At 31.6% G+C, this 6,917-nt stretch overlaps 1 long non-coding RNA gene across 3 annotated transcripts; it reads left to right on the top strand.

The window, feature by feature from the left end:
• Positions 1-545: 545 nt before the first annotated feature.
• On the top strand, positions 546-5,774 carry LOC139844315 (uncharacterized). Of its 3 annotated transcripts, none has more exons than XR_011757899.1 (7): positions 546-694; positions 2,264-2,339; positions 2,431-2,572; positions 2,638-2,723; positions 4,045-4,176; positions 4,263-4,490; positions 5,512-5,774. It is a non-coding gene; the product is annotated as an uncharacterized lncRNA (long non-coding RNA). The 3 variants fall into 3 exon arrangements; XR_011757897.1 differs by having other exon boundaries at positions 5,491-5,774; XR_011757898.1 differs by having other exon boundaries at positions 557-694; positions 2,261-2,339; positions 5,491-5,774.
• Positions 5,775-6,917: the final 1,143 nt, after the last annotated feature.

The following is a 6,917-nucleotide window of genomic DNA, read 5'->3' as shown; positions in this document are numbered from 1 at the left end:
GGAAAAAGTAACGTCGGTGGTTACAAAACGGTGCTGGAGGATCAACTTCAGTAGAAGGATTTGAGAGGTGAGGGAGGCGGTAGAAAAAAGTAGGGTTTTTGCTGAGAGGATGAATTGTAAGCTTATTCGTTGTTATTGTGTATATGTAGATGTAATGAATTCTGAATTTATGTTTTTAGTTGTTTACTGTATGTGTCTAGTGTTAATTCTAACTGAAGTTTAAACTGATCATGAATAAACTTCAATTTGAAATGTATGCTGATTCTTTGAACAATTTTTTGGGTTCTTAATGACGAATTGAGTCTAATGAATACATGCTTCTTATTTTGCTTACATTTTTTTACGTATATTCACATTTACATATATGATTATTGTAGTCATAGATGTGTGGTGTTGCTTTTTTATGTTCATATTTAGTTTTGGGTAATTTGATGAATACACATTGTTGTTGATAATGTTTCAACTTTCTTATGCCTTTCAAACAAAAAAGGATATGATATTCTTGTACCTGGTAATATGTAGACCTTGACATCTTGAAATTTTGAAACTATATGTTCATTTACTGTTAGCTATCAGAAATTTTCATCTAAATGTGTTAATATTCATCATACCAATTGTTTCACTTCAATGAAGGGGGAGAAGCAAAAGACGGACTCGATTGGGATAAAGTCCTTCTCTTGGAATGAAACAAATGGTTTGACTTTTAGTCTTCATGCTCATACAACTGTATTCTTTTGCATATGATTTGAGTATACTAATAGTAATGCAAAAGAATCGTGGCCAAACAGAAAATAACAATTGATAAATTGTATTACTAGTATGTAACACACAAAGCCTACGGCTTCTTTTTATTACTTCACGTAAAATAAAATCAATAAAAACTAGCTTCAAACAAACTAAACGTAAATATAAATACTACCACTAACTAAATGGATAACTATTAACTAAAGAGATAAATGCTACTAATAGATAAGAACATATATTTAAATTTTAAAATAATAGATAAGACTCCACTTCCAATTAATATTCTTGTTACTTGTCCTTTACGATCAAAGCTAACCAGTATCCCAACTCATATGTATTCCACGGCCCAACAACATACTCCATTTCTTTGATCCAAGGCCCACCTTATCAAGTCCACAATTGTGATCTAAATACTTGTCCACTTGGACCCCAGCTTTAACAGACCCATTAACATCTCTATCTAATCTTGCATCATTCTCCCTTTCTTCGAAAAGACTCGTCCTCGAGTTTACAATATCGATGACGGGAACATCTAACCGATCCTCAAGAACTACATGATAGTTTTCCAAATCCTTTTTCATAACATCAACATCTTCACAATTAAAAGTTTTAACATCTTTATTGGACATGTGGGTGTCTTTGTTGGTAACTACCTCCAAATCACTTTCATAATCGTACTCAAAAAAAGAAAAGGATATCTCACTATCAGTATCATAGATGGGTTCTGTATCATAGATGGATTCTCCATCCTCATCATATGTATCATAGATGGGTTCTTCATCCTCATCATCTGTATAGATAGTTTCTGAATCGATTCGTACGGAATCGTACTGCGCAGGGAATCGTTGTTGGTTCAGTTCCAACTCGGCGATTCGCTTATATAATCGTTCAATTTCTGCGTCTCGAGGGTCTTCGTTGCCTCTTTCGGCGTGTCTACGATTATCTCCATCGCTGCCTCGATCGGCGGTTCTGCAATAGCCTCCTCGATAACCTCCACGAAACATTGTTTGGCCAAAACCTGAGCTCTGGATACCAAATAATGCAAAAGAATCGTGGCCAAACAGAAAATAACAATTGATAAATTGTATTACTAGTATGTAACACACAAAGCCTACGGCTTCTTTTTATTACTTCACGTAAAATAAAATCAATAAAAACTAGCTTCAAACAAACTAAACGTAAATATAAATACTACCACTAACTAAATGGATAACTATTAACTAAAGAGATAAATGCTACTAATAGATAAGAACATATATTTAAATTTTAAAATAATAGATAAGACTCCACTTCCAATTAATATTCTTGTTACTTGTCCTTTACGATCAAAGCTAACCAGTATCCCAACTCATATGTATTCCACGGCCCAACAACATACTCCTTTTCTTTGATCCAAGGCCCACCTTATCAAGTCCACAATTGTGATCTAAATACTTGTCCACTTGGACCCCAGCTTTAACAGACCCATTAACATCTCTATCTAATCTTGCATCAAATAGTATATATGGATGTCAAGTAGGGCAACGAGCATTCATCATCAGAGCTGCAGACATCAAAATGTGATATACTGACTCGTGAAAAATATTATAACAAATGTAAGTGGCTTTGATCTTTTCATGGAACAATTTGACGACAAGGTATTGATTTGTCTTGTCACGAGTAATAGATTTTTGTTTGACCTTTTAGGTTAGCAATCACATTTTTTTTTGAATGTGGACCGAGATAGATAACAGTGGATGATTATTTATCCTTCCTACCTCTTGCCACATCCTTTACCTTTAATTGAAGATTTTTTTTCAAACGCGCTTCTGTTGGCTTCAACCATGAGGTATATTTACATTTTACTTATTGGCATGTCAGGTTGCCTAATATGTTGCTTTTTAACTTTTGAAGGATGTAAGTGCTATAACAGATTATATAATGGACCTGAAACCAACATTGTATTATTATTCAAATTGTCAAGGTCTTCGTATTATCAGGTACGTGAATATCCTTACTCAATAATATTGTTCAATAAATTAATTTTAATGTATAATATTATTATTCAATATTCATGTCATAGGTATCTGCCTTTAGCTTGTTGATATTGTTGGGTTCGATCTATTTTCGAGGTTTTTTTTTGCTAATGATTCGCAAAAGAACCTGAAATATTGAATAATTTTATGCATTTGTACTCACAGGTGTACCATATGTTCATATGTGTCCAAGTTAGAAGGTTATCCCTTGGTATTTGTGGATTGCTATAACAGCAAAAATCTGACATATAACTTCCGAATTGGTATTGACTTGAGTTTTCTAGTAAAAAAAATCATAACTTGGTTGTTTACGATATGTACAATCTGTTGGGGCCAATATTTAGTTAACCTTGGCATTTTACAATCTACCATTAAGGTTGTATTCCCATGTTATGATTAATGGAAGTTGACCACTGATGAATATTTTGTGCTTGCAGATTGCATCATTCACGTAAGCACCCAAGTATAAACATTAAAATTGTTGAATTCATATTTTGGCATGCTTTATAATATTTTGAACTTTAGGCGTATCCTATGTAAGGGATTTGTGTACTGAGTTTTATATTTATTTTATATTCAAATCTTTTCCTATCCGATTTAGCAGCTACTTTCTTTGTTTGCTTTTGCGTTAGAATTTTATGCTTTTGCTTTAGAATTTGGTTCAGCTGCTACACCAACCTTGACTCCGTTCTTGAAAATTGAGGCTTGGCTCTCAGCAAATGTAAAGCTATATTCATTTGTTTCGTAAGGGAAAATATGGTATAATCTAGAAAGGTCATAATGATACTGATATTGAGCCATTAGGATTCAAGACACCGGAAGGTATAGAACATTGAGAGTGGTTTGTTCTACTGTTCTATGTATAGTTTTGTGCCAATTTCTTGCACCCATGATTCATGATACCGCACTTTTTATAACTTAACATGATATTTTCTATTAGATGAATGTTATTATATATATATATATATATATATATATATATATATATATATATATATATATATATATATATATATATATTGGTATGTTATCATACATCTGATTAGTGTTAACGTGCTGAGAGATTATTATTATGCATCTGATGAATGTTAACGTGCTAATATTATCATACATCTAATGAATGTTATGATAAATTTGATGAATGTTAACGTGCTGAATGTTAGCATACATTTGATGAATGTTAACATGTTGAATGTTATCATACATCTGATGAATGTTAACGTGCTGAGAAATTATTACTATACATATAATGAATGTTACTTTATTGTTTTGTACCCTGGTGAAGGCTTGAAGTACTCCGGTGTGGTTAAAATTTTCTAACGGTAAAAAACATGGACTTGTCTCGGGTCCAATCGGAAAGCGTCTCCTAACAAAGCTCAACTCAAAAGGGGGTCTTACAACTATGCCTTTATCATAGGTACATTATTCATCATCTTTAGATCACAAATTTCTTGTAATGATCAATAAGAATATGGTGTGGCATAATTTGGCTTTATCTTACAGTTGTGGCAATCGGGTCATTTGAAAGGGTCGCAATTGTCAGCCTATGTGCAAATATGATCATGTACCTTAAAAATGAGTGCCATTTGAGCACTGCTCCTAGACCAAACATCTTGTTCTTATGGGGAGCCATCTCAAATTTCATGCCTACACTGGGAGCTTTTCTTTTTGATTCATATCTAGGACGTTTTTGTGTGATGGCATCGGGATCGATTATATCTCTAATCCCAGGTTATTAACTTAACATTTATATTAAATATATAATATCATTATCTAACGTCACTATAATTCCTTTGGGAATGGGCATATTGTCGTTGACCGTGATATTCTTAGCCGTAAGACCACCTATCTGTAACACAGGTTGAGATTTTGTGCCAAACCGCACACAACCCAGACCGTCCTCCTAATGTCTATTGGGTCAGGTGCAACCAGGCCATGTTCTTTAGCCTTTGGTGCAGACCAGTTAAATCGACCAAAAAATATAGATAATGTAAAGATCTTGCAGCGGTTTTCTATATTGATGTTAGTAACTCAAGTCAACAAACTCAAAATTTCGGCAGGTGCATGAATAAAATGCTCCTAGGCTTCTCTTACTTCATCATTTATTGGTTATATATTTTTTTAAGTTGGTGTTGATGAGATTATGGCAGCTTCATGGATATAGGCGAACTATACAAAAAGAGACTTTTTCGCAGATGAATTTTGCTCAAATACATTTTAGATCTAAATTGGACAGAATACAAGGACCAATATTGTACCTACTTGGTAAATTGAAGTTATTTTGCTATCTAAAACATTATATTAAAAGGTAAAAGGTAGAAGGTTTTCCCTGTTCGGGCTACCCGGGAGGGCGAGTAATCCGACCCCATACTCTGATGTACGCAGCCCAGCAGGATTACTCCCTGGCTGTTTCCAACCCATCCCTGGCCACCACTAAATATTCGTCCCAGACGGGATTCGAACCTAAGACCTCTTGCAAGGAACTCAGGGCCCCTACCACTTGGGCTATCTAGTGATGGTTTTAACCCATATACTCAAGATCTTGATTCTGGTAGTCGAGAGTGTTTTCAAATGCATAAAGTGATAAAGACCTCATAATTTTTATATTACTCGTAACATAGATAGTTGAAGAGTATCTTATGTAACTATTTTAGTAGTCGAGCTGTTATTTTGAACTACTTGCAGAGCTGATTACTTTCTACGATCAAGTCTTCAATGTGTATGCTAATAGGCAAAAATCTTGGAACTACAGAAAAACTATCATCAATGCAGTCCATTGAGCAAGAGGTTCAAGCACACCGGGATATATATATAGGATGGTGAAACAGAAGCTCCACAAGCTGAAAATGTTTAAGATGATGGAGGAAAAATTACTTTTTTTTTTTTTTTTTTTTTTTTTTTTTTTTTTTGAGAATTTTGTTTTGTATTATTCTTTTTTCTTTGTTTGATGGCATAAAAATTGTTTTGAATTATTTAATGTTATGTTTATCATAAAATTTGTTTTGAATAGCTTAATGTTATGTTTATCATGTTTTGATTAATTCTGTTTTAGAATATATTTTTTTTTTTCCTTCATAATGTTATGTCTATCATGGCATAAATTTGTTTACTCATCTCTAAGATGAATGTTTATGATTACATAAGATCGATTAGTAGGATTGCTTATAAAAATGAACATGTTTAAGGGAATGTGTTTAAATTGTTCTATCATGTTTTGATCATTGTGCTGATTACTAGTATTTTTTAGTGAATTTTTTATATTTATTACTTAATATGTTATCATACATATGATAAATGTTAACGTGTAAATATGTTATCATACATCTGATGAATGTTAACGTGCTGAGAAATTTTTATTGTACATAATGTTAACATACATTTGATAAATGTTAATATTTATTGTACATCTAATGAATGTTAACACACATATGATGAATGTTAACATGCAAATATGTTATCATACATCTGATAAATGTTAACGTGCTGAGAATATTTTATTGTACATCCGGTGAATGTTAATATTTATTTTACATATACTGAATGTTAACATACATCTGGTGAATGTTAACATACATCTGATGAATTTACATTTATTACCAAATATGTTATCGTACATATAATAAATGTTAGCGTGCTGATAAATTATTATCGTACATCAGATGAATGTTATTATTGTACATCTGATAAATGTTAATATTTATTGTACATTTAGTGAATGTTAACATACATCTTGTGATTATATATATATATATATATATATATATATATATATATATATATATATATATATATATATATATATATATATATATATATATATATATTTGAAAATGTTTAAGATGATGGAGGAAAAATTACTTTTTTTTTTTTTTTTTTTTTGAGAATTTTGTTTTATATTATTCTTTTTTCTTTGTTTGATGGCATAAAAATTGTTTTGAATTATTTAATGTTATGTTTATCATAAAATTTGTTTTGAATAGTTTAATGTTATGTTTATCATGTTTTGATTAATTCTGTTTTAGAATATTCTTTTTGTTTTCCTTTCGATAATGTTATGTCTATCATGGCATAAATTTGTTTACTCATCTCTAAGAAGAATGTTTATGATTACATAAGATCGATTAGTAGGATTGCTTATAAAAATGAACATGTTTAAGG

Source organism: Rutidosis leptorrhynchoides, chromosome 4 (assembly GCF_046630445.1).
Source record: "Rutidosis leptorrhynchoides isolate AG116_Rl617_1_P2 chromosome 4, CSIRO_AGI_Rlap_v1, whole genome shotgun sequence".
Taxonomy (NCBI): Eukaryota; Viridiplantae; Streptophyta; class Magnoliopsida; order Asterales; family Asteraceae; genus Rutidosis; species Rutidosis leptorrhynchoides.
The sequence above is the reverse complement of the archived record's forward strand: the minus strand, read 5'-3'. Positions and strand labels throughout refer to the sequence as shown.